A 24,339-nucleotide genomic window follows, 5' to 3' on the forward strand; every position below is an offset into this window, starting at 1 on the left:
ACGACTGTTAATATGAAGATAGAATGTTTGCACTTTCTCATTTAAAATATTGATTGTTTGCTTATTAGTCAGGCATACCAGAGTCATTTGCTGTTAGATGTACTTTGCACTGTTGTAAATATATCTACTTCAATAAATTATATGACTTTTCATTAACTCTCCCAGGTACCACACAATGAGACTGTTTGAGTGGCTTGCCAGCTTCTCCCACTTTTTGCCCATTAAATATATGACGTTACAACAGGAAGCAAACAGCACCAGCCCCCGTAATGTCCTTCTGTTTTGGACATTCAGAATGACTGTACCATGTGTGTAAGTTCTCTTTCCACCCTGGCCAAATCAGAAAAGACATTTCTCAGGGACATTTCCAGTTACGCAAATTAACAGATGCATTGTTTAACCTAAGATGAATAAAATGCTTTAAGATTATTAGTTACAAAATAAAATAATTATTTTCCTCTGTAATTTACTGATATTAAAAACACACTTAAGAATAAAAAGAAAAATCTGGAAAATTCTTTAAATTTTAGAAAAAAATTTAAAAGTTTAGCTAAATCATCTGTAACTGTACACCATATCACTATAATTTAAGTATTCTGTGGTTGTCACTACCGGTTATTCAGTGCTGCTTCTCCTTCCTCCTTCTGAAAGTAGAATCCATATTCCTGGTCACAGTAAGCAAATGGCTCACCCTTGGTAAAACCTTGGTAAACTGAGTGCCTTGGCCCCAGTGATTGGATAAGAACTGTCATGTGATCTAAGGCAGGCCACTTAGAGTTTTCCTTAGGGTTTATCTGGCTGAAACTTTCATGGAAAACATTCTTCTTTGTCAGAGGTAGTAAAGACATATCCCCAGAGATACTAGGCAATCTTTTTCCTCACCAAATGGAGAATCCTAAAAAAGCCTTAGCTTAGAGACCAGCAAAGATAAGGGACTGACAATAAGTGCTAATGTCATCAAGGTCTTTGTTTCTCACCCTTGACCAAGCAGGTATATGGCCATGTAGCTACCCCATTTGCCATCTGATAATTCCTCCTATTTGTTTTAGATGGTTTGAATTGGGCTTCAATCACTTTCCACAAAAGAAGTTCTAAAATATCTTCTCTTAAATAATATCGTCAAGGATGCATTACATCAAAGTTATTTTTCTTCTTAAAAAGAGGTATTCAGGCTGTAAAACATAGTTGAGACAAGGACTTTGGAGAGAGACAGACATGAATTCAAACTACAGTTCTTCCATTTACAAGCTGTGTGACAAGTTACTTAAATCCCATTAGCCCCCGCTTTCTCCTCCATAAAATGAAGATAATAATAACACTGACCTCAACATTTCTGTGAGGTTTAAATGATACATGTGCTTATAGTCCACAAAAGCTAAATTAATGTTTCCTATTCTATAGATGAGGATCCTGGGACTCAGAGAGGTTCAGTAACTTACTTAATATGACAAAAAATTAAATGGCAGGGTCAGAATTATGAGCCAGCCCTATTTGTCTTCCAAATCCCTATTCTTTCAAGTACACTAGGCTGCCATAGCAACTAAGGAAGAGAGGAGATAAGCGGATTTCTAACCAAGATAACATGCTTAATTCACTCCTTTGGAATTAAGCCACATCTGGTACACATTGCTTATGAATTAAGGACCTTGTACTGAAAAGAACCTTCCATTTGGGTAAATGCTATAAGTAAGATGAGTATTATCCATAACAAATAAAGTTTGAACCAGAACCTTAATAAAGTCAAGGACAAACAAATACATACAACTATCCTGATGTCTCCATGCTTAACTATTGGTATAAACAAAATGATTCTTTGCACATCTGGCACTGAAATGTGCATTATGCCTCTTCTCTCCTTTCCCATATAGATGTGATAACTTACACATTATTGCATTGAAGCCTTCAAGAGAAGAATCCCCAGCATGACTCTGAATGCAGAAGTGTGGCTGCAGCAGGAGCTCAACCCCAATCTCATCCCCTCATCCTGTATCTTTTTGTGTGTGAATTTCACACATAAGATGTCAAATAGTTTCCAAAATTCACTTATAAAATTAAAAGTCTATTTGAATTGTTATACTCAACTACACTTACTCTCTTAGCCCTCTCCTTGTCTTTTTCATTGCCTTCTGCTCTCCTTATCACAAGCCTGTAGATGTTGCTCTACTTCATAGAACTCAGAAACTAGCTGAAGAGGCAGTCTCATCAGTGGCTCAATAAATGCATCAGGAAGACAATGAAACAGAACTATCTGAATGAGAATTGTCAGCTGATAAACCAAACATAGCTGTTAATCATGCCTTAACCACAAATTTACAGACTACTAAGTGGTCAAACTCCCACCATGTGCCTTAATCGATACCAGAATGTGAAAAGTCGTTATTAGAAGTTATTAATTTATGAAATAGTATAATAAAGATGGTTTTCAGTATCTGGATTCTATATGAATCCTAGGATTCCAGTTGATGGGTCTGGCTTTTATTATAGAAAAAATGGTTTTAAGGTATATAGTATGGAAATCACTTGACTGGCGTTACAAGGGAGCGTTTTCCAGGTGAGGATCTCTTTTGATGAAACAGTGTCCAGTCCTTCAGTAGAAAAGCTCTGGGCCCAACTCTCTAAATGGGGAAAAGTGGTTGCAAATGTTGCCCAATCCAACACCCTGGAGTGGCCCATTCCTTCTGAGGTTTCACTTTGATTAATATTGCCTTTATCACTGTTGGCTCCCAGCAAGATGATGCTCCACTTTAAAAAATATCTAGCCTTTCATTGGCTCCCATAATCCCAGGAAGACAGGCTTGAATTGTCAAGGTGAATATTATGTAACATTAAGACAAAAAATACACTGGAAAAGTACAAAAAGCATTCGTAAGAGAATATGAAATGGGACTTTTTCCTTGTTTCTCACAAATTTAACCAAAGCTTCAAAATTGAAGGTAATAAAAGATGCTTCCATTTTCTGAGAGAAGACTCTAGAAAGCTGCCAGATACTCACTCCCCATCTCTTCAATTGCTATGAGGCAGCAGAACTAGTCCTTCCACCCTCACTTCCATCCAGGGGATTCTTTTAAAAGAAGTGCTATGCCTTTCTCCCTCAGCGTGCTATGGACTTGTTGCTTCTCACACCCATACACCCACCAGGTAAAAGGAGAGCCTCTAAGAAAAATAAACACTACAGATTTTGGACTTGCCAATAAGAACAGACTGGTGATTCAATCCCCCTGGTGGACATTTGCTCAACTGCCTTCTCCAGAGCAGGGTAGGAGAAATTTTCATGTTTCCTCCAGGGTCTGGGGTTGTATTTGAAGTGAGGGACCAGATTACATTTCTTGAATGAGTAATTCTGAATGCTGGAGAATACCTGGGTCACCCCATGATCCAGAGCAGGGAGAAAGGGGAGCGGTAAGACAAGTCTCCTTGTATGGTAAAGATGCACAAGTGTCCTGATGACGAAGTGGAGGCCACAAAAAATAACAAATTTGAGACATTTTGAAGGTATCCCACCCAAGAAGGAAATCTGCTAAGTCAAGGTAGCCAGGAGTGGGAGACTGGGTGGGGACAAGAGAATAGATATATGTGTATGTATCACTGAATCACTTTGCTGTACACCTGAAACTATCACAACATTGTTAACCAACTATACTTCAATGAAAGAAAAGAAAACAGAACAAAAAACAAACAGAAAAAAAAGAGCACGTCACCCATGTTGGACGACTGCAGAGGGGTGGTCTGTGCAGGGGCTCTGAAGAATGCACACCTGGGTCCACAGGAGACCCAGAGATTTAACATCAGCCTCATGGAGGACATGGTGTGAAGAGAAAACTCTCAGAGCAGCTTAGGGAATGACTGCTGTGCTTTTCCACTAATTCCTCCTCCCAGTGCTAAAACCCTGAAGAATCCAGAACACATAAAAACAAAGAGTAAAAGAACCGACCACACCCCCTTCCCCATAGAAGTTTCCCAACTCATGGGTCAGGCTTAATGGGGGTAAGGGAAGATGTTTTTAAGTTGGAATTGGAATTGAAGCTTTAATTAAGATTGTAATGGACTTTTATTACTTTGAAAGTGTCCATAATGATCAAAATGAGACTGTCCTTAGAGCTGAATGTGGCTGAAAGCTTTCACATCTGCTTGAATCCCAAGTTTCCAAGGGAAGAGGATGGGAAATTTAAAAAACAGAATTTTAAAGTCGAGATACTAAAGAAAAATAAATTCACTCACTGCTTATATCCCATAGAATTCATCTTTATTAGTTAACTGATTATGCATATAAATAGGCAAACTTGTCTGTCCCTCTGGTCTTTCTTGACATTTTGTATGAACAAAAATACAGCCTATTTAGAATACTCTTAAGTATCCTACAGTATAGCTAGCTTTGAAAACAAACTCATCAGACAAATTAATACCATTGACCCAGACCCAGAAAAACCTTCAATTCAAGCTCCTTGTCTTAATGATAAAAGTTAAAATTTACTAATGAATCATATAAGGATCTTCACTAACTAATCTCAATTTGCTCTGCTTTCTGATCTCCCCTCACTCACCTTGGACGCTGACCCTTTAAGTTTGATGTTAAAAGAACTCTTTATTTCCTTTGCCCTTCACAACACAGTGCTCTTTCTCATCTCCATATCATTGTGATCACTGTTCTCTCTGCTTCAAAGTCCCTCTCTGTTCTACCTATCCAATCCCTGGTGACCCAGGACAAATGTCCCCTCCATTGCAAGTCTTAACTAAATCTCCTGAGCAGAATCAATTGTACTCTAGCCTTTCTCCCACTGCACCTTCTTCAGACTGCTAGTAAGTATAGCAGTTATCCCACTGGAATTCTGCTAGTTACTTTAACGAATGTCTCCTCAGCCAGAACGTGAAGAGAGAGACTTGTCTCATTAAGCTGTTTATCCCTGACTTACTAAGCACGATTTCTGCACACACAGAAGATACACATTACACACTTATTAAATGCAGGAATGAATAAATGGCCACAGACAAAAAATTACTAGATTCACAAATCCCATGTATTCCTTTAAGCTAAAGATGCCTAGTGCTACCAGACACATTATCAGGACACCAGTGTAAAAAAACAAAACAAAACATACTTGCAACCAGCCTACAGAACAACATCATCCTGTCTGACTCTTTCATATTACAAACAAGAAAAATGAGGTCCACAGAAGCCTGGGATTAGGCCAAAGCCACTCAATAACTCAGTACTGGAACCCAGTTTTCCTGATCACTAAATGTAAACAAGATTTTAGACTTCTCTACAGCTTCTCTCTGGAATGTAAGTATATGAGAAAAGAAATTTTTGTTGATATTGTTTATGGATGTACCCTCAGTATCTCAACGGTATCTGACATATAGGCATTTAGTGAATATTTATCTCATACATAAACAAATGAATGCAAAAGTTGTATCTAGCAGACCTCCAAGCTAAGAATCCAAGTTTAAACAAGCCAAAAACTGAATCACCTTTTCATCCATAAAAACAGTCACTGGAGTTTCTAAATGGGAATAAAGCAGAGGTAACCTGGAATTCCAACTGCAAGGTGTTAGAAAGCCTCAAGTGTAATTTAAAATGAACCTCTTCCTTTTCTTTTCAGAGAGTGTTTTTTTTCTTATTTTTGGGGGGGGTGTGTGTCGTGTATGTTTGTGTGTGTGTGTGTTTAATTTTGCTGTCAAAGAACAAAGAACTTGAGATCAATTAACCCTAAGAAATTTGTACCTCAAGGAATTAGAAAAAGCAGAGCTTATATTTAAGTGGCAATACTAGTAACGCATCACTTTGGAGGTGTTTTTCATAAATATCACTTGTAAGTACAGGAATGACTGACTGAAAAAAAAAGTACAAGTTTACAAACTTCTAATCTTCAGTGCAGAATGAATATTAGCACCTAAACCCAAAATGCCTGTAGGCCTCTAGAGTGGGTTCTTGTGACAGCATCAGTTCTGGAACAACTGTCAGCCTTACAAGGGCCCTCTGCCCTGTCCTTTAGAGAATCAGGAAATTATGAGAAATAGTCATGGGTTAGAAGAATGTGTGGGGTGGCGTCCGTGGAAGGACCCGGCAACAGCACCGGTTGCCACAGCACTATGATCTGGAATTTCTAGTGAGGACAAAGCTGAAATGCGTCTGCCACACCAGAAAGTGGAGGCGGCAAGAAAATAGGTACAACTCATGAAGGGAAAAATTTGGAATGCAGTAAACCACACTTTAAAGAGAAAGGAAGGGCAATTTTCGTTTCTTTTTTTTTTTTAAGTTATAATAAACATTTTAACTATCATGTTGGAATATTTGTAATATCTAAGCACAGGGCACATTTTATACCGACAAAAGTGATACATAATATTCTCCGTATTTCTAATCATAAGGAAGGGCTATTTTTCAATACTGCAAATAAGTTACCTTCTTGACATGTGATCTGATATCTACCAACTTTCAAAAGGCAAACCGAGTAGCAGTTAAGCAGCAGACTTTCCCTAGGCATGTGCTTGAACAGTTGCATTGCTATTGTTTTTGTTTGATTTTTGTATTCCCCCAATTCATTTTGCAGGCCATTTTCAGTTTTCCTTCACTTATAAATACATATTCTGTTCAATTTAAACCTGAAAGACAAAAGGGCATTGAGATGGCATCTGAGGACTTCTCACTTAGGAAATTGCATTAAATTCTTAATCTACTCGTGGAACAAAGCGCCAGGACTGTGTTTTCTCGAATGTATTTCAGTAGAGAGAAGTGGCTACTGTGTAACCTCCCTGCTGAACCTCTCACGTCGCATTAGATGCATATTTTCTGTATAGTAATTGCTGGTCTCAGTCTCCAGAGAAACCAAGGACAGAGCTAGCTTGGAGATTTAGTAACCTATTATTATACACACCTCCAGCGTGGGATTTGCGATGTCTCAACTTAAGTAAAATGAAGTCTGTGCTTTCTCATTGTGATTTTGGGATTTATTAATCCCTTTTATGCTGTATTCATGAGTGGCCAGTCTCAATTTCACTTATAACAAATCTTTCCTCATCTTAACCAATCAGATGTTTATAGAAGAGAAAAGAGTGTAGTATTTTATTGTTTCTATAACACTGAGAACTCTGAGTTCCCCCAAAATAAAGGTTTAATCACGGTGTGAATGGGATCCAGGCAACATGATAACTTGGTGTAATAGGAAGGGAAGAAAAGCAGTGCTACAAGGGGTGTGGAAGTAGAAAGAGGATCAAGAGAAGATATAACTATAGCAACAGGGTGGTGGAATTAATTTACTGAGCAAAAGCAACTGCTTGCATTTTTCTTTTTCTTTTCTCTCTGACATTCCTTTTTCCTATAAAACAAGGGATAAGAGACAACTTCTGGAAAGAAAGATAGTTGGAACATGGATAATGTGGCAGCAGCCTACTGGCTGCTGTTCAGATATCCGCCAGATGAATGAACATTGCAGACTCTTGCCTGACAGGATGTTAGGAGATTGACTTAACAGGATTATAAAGAGTACTCCAAAAGGCACATTTCTGTAATTAGTTCTTTCAACTGAATTTGCTTTATGTTGTTTCTCTGATTTTTGATCAACTGGAAGTGAATATTTCCATAGAGAATTCCTGATGTTGAGTAAAATAAAGTGTAAAAATCTTCCAGTCAAAGAAGTGTATGACTCTTTGAGACCAACAAACTCATCTTTTAGTTCAAACACTTAGATTGAATGTAATGATTTCTCTCTGAAGCTGGAAGCCAAAGGCAACATCAAAAGTGAAGGGGTTTCTATTCAATATAACTAGTTTTTACAGAGCCCATGAGTCAAATTAAAGTGTGGATTCTAAGGCTTGACTCTCCAAGAACTAAGTTTGTATTTATCTTTACTTGTCCTCCCAAAGCCCTTGTGATTCAGGTTATAAAAAGAGCTTGGCATGTAAGAACCCTCAGTATCTAGTCCCCACCTTCCTTTCCAGATTCAGCCCTTGGTAACCTCTGGTCCTCCCAACCTCCTTCCTCATCTCCTTGGATCATTTGTTCCAGTCTGGCAAACTCTCGGTCCTGTCTCATTGATCAGTGTCTTTTGCATATGTCAATTCCTCTGCTCCACGGGGAAATTCCTACTTCTACAGCCTTCCCTATTTGCCTCAGGCAGTTAGTGCCTCTTTCCTTCTTGCATTAACAAAATTTTGTTCTTATCTCAGATTATGCATACATATGCATTTGTATCCCAGCTATTATATCACAAGAGAGCCCCAGGTTGGAAAGAAGGTTCACATGGAGAAAGTCCTGCATCTCATTCATGTCTGTATCTCCATTGCATAGGGACTATTACATAAGAAACTCCCCAGCAATGTCTCAACTGTTGTATGGTACTGGGCAGTCACTTTAGCTCTCTGAGCCTCAATTTTCCCAACTGTAAATTCAACACAATAAAAATCGCTAAACTGTGAGGTTGTTTCAAGAATAAAATAATATGTATAAATGCACTTCATTTACTCAGAAGTGTCAGGTGAATATGAGAAATGGAAGACTAGAAAACTGTTTTCATGTTGTTACTTCTCAACTATGTTCTGGACACTAACACTTTAGTTGTTTGAAAAGCATGCTTGTTTTCTCATTGGCATTCTGTTCAATAAAGTAGGGAATCTAAGTTTAAAAAGCTCTCCTCTCCTCAGCACTCCCCTCCTCCTTCTTGAGATTCATAAAGCTATTTCCATTTTGACATTTATAAATGGCACTTATAAATATTTCTATTTCCTCCTGATATTTCCAAAATATTAGCCACCCTTATTTTAGAAGCTTTTTGACATTTGTAACAATCTCTCAGAGTCTCAAAAGAATGAACAGCATACAACCCAAAGATTTTAAGTCTTCCCTGTCTTCCAATGCTGGCCTCTTCGCCCTTAATTCATGAGCACTTTGTGTGTGTGTGTGTGTGTGTGTGTATGTGTGTGTGTGTGTTTACATGAAGAAGATGAGTTTACTTTTAAATACACTGTATTTGAGATCATGGCAGGACAGTAGATGAGGACTTTTGAAGGCATTGAGGATCTTCATTGCGGAAAAGAGAGTGGTGCAGAAAAAATAAGCCTTAGACAGCTCAGAACATCCTCTAAAAGTACATTTCTCCTTTCTTGCGTCTTACACAGTCACCAGGCAAGCACTGCAAATTCACTCATGTCAACAGGTCATCTGTCAAGGAGCAGAATGCCTACTGGTTATGGAAGGATACATTTAACTCTGGATGTTGGTCCCAAACATGGCATCAGGGTCTTGATATCCTTTAGGGGTTCCAGACAGAAATAAAGGTCATGCCCTAATCAATTTATTTGCCTTCGGAAAGACTGAGTTGCTTTTAGAAGATTTATGCAATATTTCCTCTTCAGTGTAGAGGTCCTAAGGTCTTTATTTTGCTGTTCTTAGGATTGTTCTATTAGTTCTGTGAATTTTGTTCTTATTGGCACAGAGAAAAAGGCCTGTTTGGTACTAGTTATAGTCTTCTGTTTTAAAGAAAAAGCGTGCCACAAAGTTTGCTGTTGTTTGTTCCTTTCCTATTAGTTTTGCCTATGTGGACATTATTCATAGGACTGTAAGAAGGTAACGTCTTCCCATCTGGAGGAAAACTCATGAGTATTCTAAAGACACTCTTTTTAACAGTATAAAATAAATTTCTAAAGAGTCTTAGTTCCGTTCCGTGTTCTCCAATTCTCCTATGTATAACTGAATCACTTGCTGTATACCTGAAACTAACACAACATCGTTAATCAACTATGCTCCAATATAAAATAAAATTAAAAATACATATATTTTCTGATTCAGAAATAAACTACAAAATAAAACATTGCCAGTGTGGAGAAATGGGGTTGTACAGCAAGTATAGAAAATACGAAACCATATCAATGAATTCCCCCAAATGCCCAACAACCATTTCCCCATAACTAACTTGAAACAAGTCTGTCAACTAAATGAAGATTTATTTACCTTTACCACCTGTACCTAAATGACTTCACTTTGTTTTAAGCCTATAAGATCTTAGGTGTTCCAAAATGCTTCAGTACACAATAATAGAGTAATTCTTGGCTAAGAAAATCTACCTGTGGTGGTCAGCTTTATATAAAAGCAATACAATACAATTTACTGGCAATATTAGACATAAAGAATTTCTCAGCTTAAGCAAGCATAAGGATTAAATGGAGCATTACCCCATGATTCTAAGCATTGCTTCTCCTTCTTTAAAACTATTAAATAAAAACAAACAAACGACAACAACAACAAAAGAAACCCTTGCTGTTCTACCTAGCTTTATCTTCTTTATTTTTACATCAGAAAATTGAAAGGCTTTTCAAAATCCCACACTATGGTTGAAAATGGCCCCAATTGCCCCCATAAATGCTCCACTACTCACACTGAGATAGTTCTGTCGTAGCATAACCTCAGAAGAGCTATAATGAGCCAATCTCAAATAAATAAATACCAGTAGGAACAGTGTAAAGGCTGTTAAAAATCAAGAGAAGCATCTCCGTAAGACACACCCACAGAGCAAAAGTGTTTCCAAGATCAATAAATTTGTGGAGTCTTAATTTTTACAGGTTTTTGTTTTAGGGTTACATTTTGTTTGGAATGGTACTGTGGGTTTTTTTAATCACTTTTGTTTTCTAGATTAGAAAATAAACAATTAGTTTCCAGAAAGCTCTTGTTAAGAGTAACGAATCATTTCATCACATACATTTGTCCTGCATCAATTTGGGCCCTCAGTAGAGTCAATTATCCTGTTAAATTTGTAGGTTGGTTGACAAAAAATTGAAAGAGGGAAGGTCTTGAAGTTGTCGCAATCTGAAAAGGGCACACTGGGGTATTGCTAGGCATTTTATACATCATTAAGCTACAGCCTACTTCCAGGAAGTTGCTCTTAGAAGTTAATAAGGAGTTGCCCTGTCACCATACTGCAACAGAAAAGTAAATCCAGCACCACAATCATCTTCCCTTTCTACACAGAGGATCTGGTTTGTACATGCGTTTGCTCTGGGAAGACAGAACGGGGTTTGGTGAAGAGTCAAAATGCTTAGTTATACTTTTGTAAGGGAGTAATGATTAATAGCCCACATCATTTTCAAGCTTTCTGCCAAATACTGAGGGAATATCAAATGTGAGTGAAATCTATAGGTTTGTTAGGTTCTTTTTAGTTGCCTGTACAAAATCATGCTTGCTTTCCTCAAGTGATGGGGTTTAATTATTAAGCGCAATGGAGGAGGTAACAGGTCTTAACGAATAGCCTCAACAGTGGTATTATCACCTCTCATGGAGCAGCACTGTGAATGCTATAGAAACTCTAAAGAGCCAGTGAAAACACTGATGTATCTGTCTTCATGGTCCAGCTTCCTCGCAGGTCTGTTTTTAGTGCCTCATGGCTTCTGCTTAGTGTCTTGGCTTCTGACTCTTACTTGTCTACGTGTATCTTTCTATGGGATTCACATTCTCAAAAATCATTTTTTAAAAGTTCTAATTGGTTCAAATAGTACTACTCATTTGTAATTTTGGAAAGGGAAAATTATAAGAAATACCTACATTACATTTTGTGGTCTACGTGGGGCCACCAAGCAGTAGACAACGTCATGGTGAAGGCAGGGACCTGAGGAGTTATGAGAAATTTCTTATTTTCTATTTTTTATTATAATTCTTCTCCATTGTCACCAAACTGCTGACTCACTATTGCTTTACATTGTTCTTATCCTATATGAAGCTCTGTTGCTATGTCAATTTCTTGTTTAAGTGCCCTTAGTTTCAACCTGCTACTTATTTGTTTGGTCAAATTATGCTTTAGAAATATCTCTGTGTTGAAAAATTGTTAAGGAGGTTTGTTTTTCCAGCAATTCTGGAGTGTCAGTCAGCTGACTATTCCACTTATTAACAAAATTACCATCTCTCTCTCTGTTTCTCTCTCTGTCTCTCTCTGTCTCTCTCTCTCTCTCTCTCTCTCTCACACACACACACACACACACACACACACACACACACACATCTCTAATTTGAACATCTGGTCTCTTTCCATGCAGTACATATATTCTTTTCTGGTTACAACAAAGAGAAGGGTATGTTTTCATATCTTGAATAGGATCTGAGTTCATAGAGATTTTTCCCCTCAACCGATAGAAACATGAACATAAAATTATACCTCCTGCAGGCCAACATCAAGCATTGCCCTTGATCCATAATCACGGCTGTTTCTGGAAAATAGGTTCAAATTCACTATACTTGGGCTATAACATTATTACAGAAAGAGGAATACTCCTAGTTTCTCATTTCCCCATTTATTCTTCCTTTTTTCAGGTCCTTATTACCATATGTCTTTCCATTTTATTAGCTTACTCTTCCATTCCATCATTCATTACATCCCTGCCATTTCTCACCATTCAGGAAAAAAAATGTCATTTCCCCCTTTATTCTTAAAGTAGGGAAAATCTGTCACTTTTCTTTCTTTCAAATCTGAAGTTTCTGGCAGAGACAATTTCAGGTTACTTATTCAGTTGCTCCAGCAATTCTTTAAAATTTGCCATTTATGCAGACTAACTGTACAATTATTTCTAAATAACCTCTTAGGAGAGAGAATCTTGCAGTATGCAAGATACATATGTGATTTGCCATCAACATATAATTTACCTATCTTAACTTCATCCACTATTTATGCAAGTAATGGGAATGGCATTTTCCTCAATTTTTTTTTAGTCTAGTAATTTAATGATCAGTATAGGAAAAGTAGAGAATATAAATGAAATAAACATTTTTGAAGAGTACAGACCAGTTTTGTAGAATACTTCACTTTAGAATTGTTGAATACTTCCGCATAAATAGATCCAGTTTTTGCATTTTTGCCAGGAATACTACATAACTGATGTATACTCTTCTGAGTGAAGCATATCCAGAGGCACTTGAGGTCAGTTTGTTTGATGTGATATATTTGATTCCCCAAGAGGCAGGCTCTGATAGGGAAGCTAATTTGAAGGAATTTTATTAGGAATCGCTCTTGGGGGACTTCCCTGGTGGTCCAGTGTGTAAAACTCTGCACTCCCAATGCAGAGGGCCCAGGTTCCATCCCTTGTCGGGGAACTAGAACCTGCATGCATGCTGCAACTAAGAAGTCTTCATGCCACAACTAAAAAAAAGATTCTACATGCCTCAACGAAGATCCCAGGTGCCACAACTAAGATCTGGTGCAGCCAAAATAAATAAATAAATATTAAAAAAAAGAGAGAGAGAATTGCTCTTGGGATCATCAGTAGGGAAAGAAAGGAAATAAAGATGGATTTTAGCACAGAGAGAATTTGGGCTGTGATACAGTCTCAACAAAACGCTCAGCCGATCCTGAGAGAGGTGTGAAACTGCGGTAGCCCTTCAGAATTGTCCAGCATTAGACAAGGGAACTAGGCGCCTGACTTGACCAGTCATTAGATGAGGGCCACACTGGGAAGAGGGTGTGCCCGTGGGTGAAGTGATCTCTTCAGCCAAGCCAATTCCAAAGAGAACTGACAGTTGGGAGCTGTCTGACTAAATACTCTAGCTATGGGAATGCATCTTTCAGCCCCAAATGGGTGGCACATCAGTGCCCACTGCATTCCGTTAGTGGTAATGTTAACTTTGACCACTTATCGTCTGTCATATTTCTCTACCGTAAAAGTACCTTATTCCCCTTTGTAATTAGTAAGTAATAATATTGAGGAAAACTTTGACATTATATAAATTTCCTGTTCCCCCCCACAAACTTTCACCAGATGATTTTAGTATCTATCTAAAGATTTAGTATCTATCTAAAGATTTAGTATCTATCTATCTAAGGATTTCTGCCTTGATCAACTATGAAAATGTGATTTTTTATTTGATGATTCTTTTCATATTTATTAATTGGCATTCTACTGTAAAGATTATTCCTTTTCCTGTTATTTCATTAATTCATTTATTAGTAGTATAAACTCATCAATTTTATTTTTATATAAAATCCATTAATATCATTATTTATCTTGATGCTTAAATTTGATGGGATCTTTATGAGTCTGACTTTGTGTACAATTGTGTTCAGCTTTGTGCTCAGTTGTAATACTGAACTGCTTTTAGAGAAGCTTTACATAACTTCTACTGCAAATAAATTACTTTCACCTCAGTATTCCCAGGAGATGACACATGCTAATTTTACAAGAATCTAAACTAGACAAGACATAGAAGGAAGGAACCCATAAAATTACACTTAAGCATCCCATTTGTCAGTGCATGACTATAATTCAAAACTCTGCTCAACTGAGCATCACTCGGTTTTGATATCAAATAATTATAACAAAATTAAATATATCTAATTTGCATACATCAATATTTTACACATTTGCATTGTTATATCATATTAATTGCATTATACATAATTTCTACAGTTACGTATTACATGATATTTAATCTAAATTTAATATTTCTTTAATTATTTAAAAAGTCCTTGGTGAAATGTGTTGAAAGTGACACTGGTACAGTTTTCAAGAGCTTTTGAATTTTTTGTTGCAACTCTGCCACCAACATTTATTGTTATTTTTATTGTATCACTTAGGTGTTTTAGATCTTACTTTCCTTATGAGTAAAATGAAAATTTTACAATCAGGGTTAAATGTGATACCCAACATGAAACTGCTTTGCATATTATATATGCATATAAGCTTCAGAATTTTGGAATGACTACAGATATCTTATGGAATCATGTTTATGTGGGAAAAATGCTCTGGAACACTGAAATTTCTTTTGATATTAACTGGGGGTAAAGGAAGAACATTATGTTAAGAAGTTTCTCATCACAAGACTGGGATACAGGAGGTAAGTAAATCCAAGCATTCTAGGCTTATCTCTATTCCACCTCTTATTTATCTTACCTATGTTGTTGATGTACTTATTTATCAAGCTACTTTGACTAACTTTTATGGTGACTATCATGTGTTAATCCTGTGCTGAGTGCCGTGAATACAAAGATAGATAAAGCTAGGACTCTGAACTCAAGGAACTTGTCTAGTGAGGAAGACAGGAAACCACCACAATTTACAACCCAGTGTGATGAATGCTATCAGTTAGTCTGGATCTAACTGTGTGCAACAGAAAACAGAGATAACAGTGGCTTAACAAAATAAGCTTCATTTTCCTCTCACATAACAAGAAATATAGATGAAATCAACCCAGGGTTACTGGAGTAACTCAACAATGTCAAGATAGAGGTCTATGGTATTGTTTTCGGTCTATCATGGTTGTTCTTTTATGGTCACAGCTCTAGTGATTGCAACCACATTTCAGGCAGAAAGTAGGGAAAAATGCAAAAGGAAAATAGAGCATGTGCCATCTGAATCTGTGTCCCTTTTAAGCTTCCTTAGAAACCCTACCCAACAGTATTCTTATCTCATTGATGAGATTTGTCACCTCTATCATGGTCTCCTCTACTTCATGGAAGGCAGGGAAATGAAATTTTATCAGAGCCTGTTGTTGCCACCAACAAAACTAAAATTCTGTTGTAAAGGGCAGAAAAAAGATAATTAACACTGGGTGGGCAATTAGAAATTTATTTCACAATGCAAACAAAAACTATGCTTACCATCAGAGCATAAAGGAAGGGCAATTAAATCAAACCTGGTAGTATGGTGTAGATGTGGATATTAATTCCTCACCAAAAATACCCTTAAAACTTACTACCTGACCTAGACTTCCTCACACCTGTAAATAGCACCACTATCCCAACATCCATTCCATTATCAAAGTCAGAAATCTAGGGATTATTGTCCATTTTCCCTGTCTCCTAACTGCCGTTTTATTATTCTATTTTTAAATATTATCGATGTGTCAGTTTTTCTATTCCATAGCCATCATTTCCATCCTAAAAGTCTACATCTCTCATTTGCCTATTATAGGAGCATCCTAATTTGTCTCCCTACTTCTCCTCTTGCTCCTGTCCAGCCTATCCTCTGCTCACACAGTAGCAATAAGAGTCTCTTCTTAAAATGTAAATTAAACCACATCACTCTATTATATAAAAATCCTCCAAAGGCTTCCCATTGCACATAGAATAAAATGCATATTCATCCAAATGCAGCAGAGCTGGGCTAGAGGACTACAAATACCAAATCCTGATCCTACTTCTAGCTTCAAAACTGCAGAGAAAATGTCAAAATGGTTCCAACTGCCAAAAAGATCAGTTTTAATATTTAGCAACTGTGAGCCCAAGAATGAATTCTCTATCCTGCTTGAGCTTTCTTATATATGATAAGAAAACTACTTTGATTAATACTAACAGTTCTAACATCCTACGGAGAGTATAAAAGGACTCTGAGTCTGCTATTACTTGGTTTTTAGTACTTTTAGTTCTGCACCTATCTATTCCTTCACAAAGTACAAATTAATAACAAAAGGATATTTATTTTTTCAGAGTTCCATTTGTAGGATTTTTTTTCATACAGCTTTTCATCAGGGTAAGCAGATGGTAGGTTAGCTCTGGAAACATACTGTAGTATTGTTAGTATAGCTCAATCCTAAGTGTGATACTGGATCTTGTGTTTAGATACTCTTAATTATGCTCATTCTAAGCATATGAGGTGCCAAACAAATTAGTAAGTTTTATTATGTTCTGAAATGCAAACTGAATCTTCTTGAGAAAGTTTATCAGAAAATAAGTAAAATACAAATTGGCTAAATTATCACAGGAATAGAAGTTGGTAAACTGCTCCTCCATGTCTTCTATGAAGAAATTAGGACATATTTCAGAATCACTAATTAACTTTAAAAAATCACGAAAAATTGGCAAGTAAAATAATGTACCTACTTTATCCATCCAACAAATATGTATTTGGTGTTTGTACACCTTGTACATAAAACAAAAATATTCATATAACTTTGTGCACCATATTTTGAATATACTTTTAAAGGTACATTCCAATCTAAGTAAAACACCTTGTGCCAAAAAAAAAAAAAAAATCCATATGATAAAATCCTTCAGGCTCTAAGAATAGCATGAACTCTGAATCAATAACTCTCATTGGTTCTTTTCTGACTTGTAGTCTTGTCATCTGATAAAGCAGGGCCTTGTCTCCAAAATCCTTGCCATCCCTAAAGTTTCTATTTCCATCATTGGAGATGTAATCAGTAAAGCTGGCTGTTCCTAAAAAACATTTATATCAAGTCCTGTCACTGCTCCAACGAAGCCATTACAGTGAATAATTTTATGAGTAGGTTGGACCCAAAGAAGCTAAAAGACCCATTATGGCCTATTGTGTCAAATAGACTTGCAAAATAAGAGGCTCCCAATTTGACTTTCAAATATAGAATGAAATCACTCCCCCAGGATTGATAGTGTGCATGTTAAGAGTCTTCCAATACATGAGTATTGGATATGAGTCATATCATAAGATATGTGTCATTTTATTCTAGTTTGTCAATGACTCATCCAAAAGTGCCTCAGTCAGAGCCAGGAACGTCCCTCATTGACTGATGCAGCCACTGTTCCTCCAGCCTTTAAAAATGCAAAACTTTTTTTTAATGTTCAGTCAAGAATTATTTAATTTGTGGTACCCCAAAGGTGCTCCCTGATAATCTTCCACGGAGTTGGTCTTATTTACTATGCCTGAATTACTCTAATTTTCTAGTACAATAAAAGCAGCCTATTGACCCTAAAGAGCCATGTATTTTCTTGTGAATACCCTCAATGAAACACCTTAGCTTATCAAATTAACAAAATTCATGCTTTAGAAATCTTGAGGAGGTTATATAAAACCATTAATATGATAATGAAGGAAACGCAGAAGGTTCTCACTAAGGGCAACTGTAGGGAAATCATCTCTCTCATCCCTCCCCCTTTATATAGAAGCTAGGTGATATGAGAAAGACTGACCCCACTCCAACTCCAAAGGTGAACTCTGATGGATCTAAGCCATTTGGGTCATTTTTGGATTCAAGTATGATAATATAACTAAAGCTTAAGCTAATCAGAACGTGGGATTCCACTGATTAATGGTTTAACCAAATTATTACCCTTGCAAAAGTAAGGCTCAGGATATTTATTTCATGGCTAGAAGAAGAAAATTCCTGTCTTCCCCTAGGTCTATGCAAAACCTGGTAGTCATGGATACTACACCCGGCAGCCTTGAGATAAGCCAGCCTAAGGACAATGTGAATATGCAGAGGAATGCAATGAAAGACCACAGAGACATAGGACTGCCACCTCAATGATGTGATTTAAGTTATTAATATTTGGGTCAAACTAACCCTAAAGCTCACATTTTCCACAGAATTTTCTAGTTATATAAGTGAATAAATCCCTTATTGAGATAAGTTTTAGAGCACTAAATTTTTGATAAACACAAGTCATTGGGATATCTAGACAGAGGCTTAAAAAAGGAACCAAAAGTAAACAAGATATGGGAAGAATGAATGAGAGCCATAGAAGTTTTACTGATGTCCTAATTTTACCTAGTACCTCTATGAGGTTATACCTAAAACTTTGAAGATTTTTTTAAAATGTAGAGGTATAAAATGGTTAAGTCATAATACTCAATTGTGTGAACAAAAATTAACTTTATAAAGTAATTCAGTTTAATCTCTATTCCGAGCCTCTGTTCTGCCTAATGGCAGAAAACTTAATTCCAAACAAACTTAGTCATTGCAAGCAAGTACTGAGTCAATTCAAGGTTTTCCTTCCCATTCCCTCCAGAGGGGCATTAAGATCCTGGAGAGTTTACACAGCATCACAGCATTGATAGAAGGCATATGGTTCCTGATCATCATCATTTGTCCATGCTGACAGCTACTTAACAAACAACAACCATCCAATCTGTCTTCACAATGGTCATACCTCCCAGTTGGCATACAGGTCTCAGATCATTGGTCACAGTACTCTGTTCTATATGTTATACTCCTGAGATCCATCTGAATTAGTTCATCCTTTCTCAGCCATCTCTAACCACTTCTGTGTCACAGAGAATTCAAAGATGCTTTCCTCTTCCACCCTAAGGATACTGGAGAATCAAGGGTGGTAGTGCTGCTATACAGCTACATCTAAAATACAAATTCTCCCCTATAAATCCCTCTAGTGTTGCACCAAGCCAGGGCAGGAAATCTTTCGTGGACTCTTCTCTAAAAATGAGAAAAAAATCTCCTCTCTTCTCACATGGCCAAGGTTGCCTAGGATATTCTCATAATTAACTTGAAATGGGCAGGGAGTACAGAGGTTTTTTTGAGACTTACTCCAACTCCAAACTCTCTTGAAGTCCCATAAACTCTGTGTTGTTTACCAGTCCAAAGGTTTTATCTATGGTAGATGAAGTAGACAAAATAATGGCTCCCCAAAGATGTCCATGTCTTAGTCCCTGGGACCTGTGGATATGTTACCTTACAGGGCAAAAGGGATTTTACAAATGTGATTAAGTTAAGGACCTTGAGCTAAGGAGATTATCCAGGATTCTGGGGTGGGCCAGTCTCATCACAAGGGTCCTTATGAGAGGAAGACAGGGTCAGAGAGAGATTTAAAGATGGTATTCTGCTGCTGGTTTTGAAGATAGAAGAAGACACCATAAGCCAAGGGATAAGGCAGCCTCTAGACACTTGAAGTGGCAAGGAAAGATCCTCCCCTAGAGACTCCAAATAAAATGCAGCCCTGCCAACCCATTTTGAACTCTCACCCTCAGGACTGTAAGACAGTAAATTTGTTTTGTTCTAAGCCAACAAGTTTCTGGTAATTTGTTATAGCAACAACAGTAGGGCAATGAGTCCTCAAAAATTCTTCCAGACCTTTCTGACTTATGTCCAAGGTTTATGTCTTCTGGTTGTGTTATGAAGCAGTTCCTTGCAGTAATGAGGCTTTGTATCTGGTAGCCAAATGAGGATAGATCCCAGTGACTACTGTGATGTGGCAGCAGTGGAGAAAAGGAGAGTGCAAATTGGTTAATATCTCACAACAGCATCCCTTCACACCGGGTAACTTAGTGAATAAAATCACACAGGAGAGGTATCAGTGATAGAGACTGTATAATGTTTGTTATAACCCACAACTGTATGCCGTATCATTTACTATTTATTTATTGAAAATCCATGCCTTCTCACTTCCTGGAAAGACAGGAACTGGGTTGCTAGGTATTTCAAGATATTGAGGTGCTTGAGAACCAGTAAAACCATGGAGAGTTATACGGTCTAATTAACAACCAAGGAAACAAGATTAAAATTTTCATGTAGATATTTCATGTGTTTATACTTTGACTTCTATGGATAACAGTATTTGTGACTTCAAACATATATTTAACTACTGGTTGGTTTAATATGGAATCATGGTTTCCAAAAACAACAAGAGATACTGAGTCTCTATACCTAATCAGCATCATTTGATCCTAAAAAGTCAGTGCCTCATCCAAATTAACATTCTATTTTAAGGTGTCAAGTAGATGTATTATCCTAGAAAATTGCTGCTTAAAGCTGTAGTTCAAGACCTTCTGCATCAAAGTGTCAAGGTGATTGTTTAAAAAGCATATTTATGGTTACTATTAAAGATCTATTGACTATCCAGGGACCCAGGAACCTGCTTTTAGTAAGTTCTCTAAGTGATTCTTAAATACATCCTAAAGTTTGAAAGCCCATGGCCAAAATCACAGAGAGGTTTTTGTCCCTGGTTCAAAGGACAAGATAGTGTTTTCCTCAGACACTGGAAAGAAGATAAACTTGAATGACTATCTTAATCTGATGGAAATTTATGAATCCTAAAAGCGCTATTACTTTTATAGTAGGTTTAACTGTTTAACATCTAGATTAATGTCTAAAAAATGTGTGCACTGCATTCCTCACTTGATTAAACTACAAAATGCTTTTTCTCTTCCAGAGTTTATAAAAAGGATAAAGCTAAGCTAGGATTTCATGGTTTGCTTTTTATTCTTTTGGATTTTCAAATATAAAATGTCCACACTTCTCTCAGTCTGTCCCCATTATGCAGCCAGCCTTAGCAGTGGGATTCCTAGCACCACCACTGTGTGGCCCTTCCTTTTCAGTGAATGGTGTTCTCTGGCTCTGGGGAGAGTTCTGGCTTTGCCTGGAGTCAGCTTGGGCACAGCCTGCTTCTGATGCAAGCCCTTCCATCAGTATAGTCACCAGTGAAATCATGAAAAGTTTCAAGATCTCAGTCACTCATAGGACAGGAGGCTAAACTGTTCATTCTTCCATCATCACTAGCAGTGTGTAGAACTCGTAAATGCTTAAAAATGCCAGGCCTAGCAAATTATCCCTTGAGGTGGAGATTTACCAGCTTGCCAGTATTTCCTCTGCCTTCTTTCTGGGGAGAGGAACAATTAATGATTGCAATTAATTCGTTTTTTAAAAATACCTCCTTCTGGGCTTCCCTGGTGGCGCAGTGGTTGAGAGTCCGCCTGCCGATGCAGGGGATATGGGTTCGTGCCCCTGTCCGGGAAGATCCCACATGCCATGCAGCGGCTGGGCCCGTGAGCCATGGCCACTGAGCCTGTGCGTCCGGAGCCTGTGCTCCTCAACGGGAGAGGCCACACAGTGAGAGGCCCGTGTACCGCAAAAAAAAAAAAAAAACCTCCTTCTACAACCGTAAGTACATTTAGGCATAGCAGGCCACAGAGAATCCTTTCAGATTTGGACTTTCTAATTGATTTATTTTACATTTCTTTTCTCTACTCTTCCATCTCTCACGATACCTTTCATTGATTAACTATAGATTAATTTCTTTACTTGTGTACAGATGAGGGAAGAAAATCACTCAGCCTTCTGAATTCTTTTGAAATTGCTCCTTAACAATGCAGCATTCATTAAATAATGCAAAGAGCTGTTGTGGTGGTGGTTTGATTTTGTTGTTTCTGCCAATACCTTTTCTAGAAATTATATCTCAAAGCCTTTAAAGTTCAAAGGCAAAAGTCATGCTCAACCTGACATAGCTCAGATTGGTCCTCTGCTCCTAGCTGTCCTCCAAAGACATTTCCTCCCTAGATGTTATTCATATGCATATTTTCACAACGTAGCCTCACAAACACTGATGTGTGAGATGTCTCTAGCTTCCATTCTACAAGCTCCAATCCTATATTTTCTACTTTCTTGTATCGAGTAGCTAAGCCAATGTCACCCCAAACCTAACACGTCCAAGCCATCACCACTAACCCCTCAATACCCCAAGTAGTCATTGCTTCCATGTAAAAGTCTGGACAAAAGTCTGGACTTCACCATTCAATAGAAATATGAGAGTCATGAATACAAGCCACAAATGTGAGCCAAGTATGTAATTTTAAACATTATAGTAGCCACAATGAAGAAAGTAAAGAGAAACAAGTGAAATTAATTTTCATAATATATATGTAATAATATATAGTTAATAATACATTTTATTTAACCGCATCCAAAACATTATCATTTTAACATGTCATCAGTATAAAATTATTAATGAGATATTTTACATTGTTTTGTTCATACTAAGTCTTCAAAATCTGGTGTGTATTTTATGCTTATGGCATATCTTATTGTGACTAGTGGCTACCATATTAGACAGCACAGTTGTAGACTCATTAAACTGTAATGAAAGGTTATTCTCCCCTCAAGGCTCATTCAAAGCAGCCTCTCTTTCTAGTCTTAGCACCTACTACTTCTCAAGCATTCAGCACTCAGAGTACTCTTCCCTAAACACTTCCTGCTCTTTCCCACTTTCTGTCTTTGTTGGTGCCATTCTCTCTGCACAGAATTCCTCTTTTCTGCCTTTCAAAGTCTTAACCCACATTTCATGGTTTCTCTGCTCCCACAGCACTTGCAGAAAATGTATTTCTGTTAAGTAACCATGAATGATTCATATTCTTATAAATATCCCTTTAAGTTTCTATTTTCCTCTGTTTCCCTCATGCTGTCATTTTTCCTTATCCTTATATCTTGGTAACTAGGTGTTTCCATAGCATGACAGGCAGGTCTGCACAAGTAGGAGGTCAATCTGGGCCTTGTTTATATTTTAGTGGCTGAAACATAGAAGTAAACTCAGTAGCTGCTGCAACACAATAATTCAGGGATCAGACGCCCTATTACCGTTAGAGAGCAGCCATCTATAGCACAGGCACCTGCTGACTCCTTGACAGAAGATTTGTTGGTCATTGAGCCATTCAATCATTAATTCAATCGCTTATTCCATCAGCAATTAATTATTGAGCTCTTCTTCTCTTTGATGTTACTGAGAGCTTCATCATGCTGGGTGCTGAATAAACATTCACATTTGCTATGAATATTTAATTGTTTTCTCCCTTTGTTCCTCCCCAATATCCCCCATACCAAACTTCTTAAAATATTCTTTAAAATGTCTCTATCCAAGAAGAAAAATTTTTTTATTTTAAAAGCAATTTTTTTCCAAAGATTAAAAGAGCATGCCTGATTATTTCTTAACCAAATGAATCATAACTCTTTACTTGAAGAAAAAAGACAGAAAATAGCTATTTTAAAATAAATGAATTTCATATTAAATAATCATATCCTCTTTTATGAATTTAGCCAAACATAGGTATGTAACTTGTTGATATAAACACTGAAGCCTTTTTTTCCCCTAAAGTAGCACAAACATACTCTGTCCATGCCACAGTATAAAACATTGTTCATTTTCCTTATGCTTAAATTCTAGTCATTTTATCTGTGTACATTAATAGAATGCAATACAAAAATAAAACAATATAAATTATATGGACAATATTTTCTTTGAGAGTTTATAACAGAGTTATATGACAGAATTCTACGTCTCATTATGTTTTTGTCTTAGGAAAAATGGAACTATGGGGCAAATAACAAAGATGATCACATACCAAAAAAAAAAATCACTACGATGAAATATATCCAAAGCTTGAGATATTATGACTACACAATAAGGAAAGTTCTTGTCACAATTTCCAATCTGTGAAAAACTTCTCAAAATATAGAAACATACCTTATTTAAAGTCAAACAAAATAGATGATTATAAAAACTGACTCTCTTTGCAATGACACAGAATTGTATAAAAGAAAATAATACATGGAAACAGATTAAATGTCCAACATTGGAGAATGGCTAGACAAATATACAGTGGACACTACACACTCATTAAAAAGAATGTTGAGGGCTTCCCTGGTGGCGCAGTGGTTGAGAGTCCACCTGCTGATGCAGGGGACACGGGTTCGTGCCCCCGTCCGGGAAGATCTCACGTGCCGCGGAGCGGCTGGGCCCGTGAGCCATGGCCGCTGAGCCTGCGCGTCCGGAGCCTGTGCTCCGCAACGGGAGAGGCCACAACAGTGAGAGGCCCGCGTACCGCAAAAAAAAAAAAAAAGAATGTTGAATATCTGTGTGTCCTGACATGAAGAAATAGCTACTACATATTGTT

The sequence above is a fragment of the Aethalodelphis obliquidens genome, unplaced genomic scaffold, assembly GCF_003676395.1.
Source record: "Aethalodelphis obliquidens isolate GAN/ISIS:26980383/991018 unplaced genomic scaffold, ASM367639v1 scaffold4, whole genome shotgun sequence".
Classification (NCBI taxonomy): Eukaryota; Metazoa; Chordata; class Mammalia; order Artiodactyla; family Delphinidae; genus Aethalodelphis; species Aethalodelphis obliquidens.